Source organism: Piliocolobus tephrosceles, chromosome 1 (genome assembly GCF_002776525.5).
Source record: "Piliocolobus tephrosceles isolate RC106 chromosome 1, ASM277652v3, whole genome shotgun sequence".
Taxonomy (NCBI): domain Eukaryota; kingdom Metazoa; phylum Chordata; class Mammalia; order Primates; family Cercopithecidae; genus Piliocolobus; species Piliocolobus tephrosceles.
Genome location: NC_045434.1, coordinates 87,002,763 through 87,003,562, shown reverse-complemented (window position 1 = coordinate 87,003,562; position 800 = coordinate 87,002,763). Strand labels below are relative to the sequence as shown.

The 800-nt window shown below is 45.9% G+C and overlaps 1 non-coding gene across 1 annotated transcript; it reads left to right on the top strand.

The window, feature by feature from the left end:
- TRNAN-GUU lies at positions 1-74 on the top strand. Its single transcript has one exon. It is a non-coding gene; the product is annotated as a tRNA-Asn (tRNA).
- The last annotated feature ends 726 nt before the right edge of the window (positions 75-800 follow it).

Genomic DNA, 800 nt, shown 5'->3' with positions numbered 1-800 from the left:
GTCTCTGTAGCGCAATCGGTTAGCGCGTTCGGCTGTTAACTGAAAGGTTGGTGGTTCGAGCCCACCCAGGGACGCTTAGTTGGACCTTTCAAAGCATGCACGAATTGTCAATCACTACATAAATGGGGAAGATTTTATCTTTCTGGAGTACCAAGCCACTAATTTATGACTGATCCATGTCAAGGGCCGGCCCATCTCCCCGACCAGATTTTTTTTTTTTTTTTTTTTTGAGGCGGAGTCTCGCTCTGTCGCCCAACCTCGCCCGGCTTATTTTTTGTGTTTTTAGTAGAGACGGGATTTCACCGTGGTCTCGATCTCCTGACCTAGCGATCCGCCCGCCTCGGCCTCCCAAAGTGCTGGGATTACAGGCGTGAGCCACCACGCCCGGCTACCCGACCAGATTCTTAACTGGGTATCTCCTGAAATGCCAGGTTTACACCAGTGTAACTCAGGAATCCTGAAACAGAGAACTAGGAACCCACTTCTGGTGTGATAAAATTCTAATTCAGTCCGTTCTACGCTTAAACGAGTAATCTACGTGCCTCCATTTTTTTCATATTTTAGTAATAGGAGTCCAGTAGTATCTCCAGGATGTGCCTGGATTTACTGATTGCTCTATCAATAATGTGACCAGTGGAATCACTCATCATGTTAGTGATCCTCTCCATCATTTTTTGAAAACAATATTTTTTCCTCAGTTTGTGCATTATTTAACCCTTTTCAAAAATGTTTTTGTTAGCCAGGCATGGTGGCATGTGCCTGTAATCCCAGCTACTGGGGAGGCTGAGGCAGAAGAATCG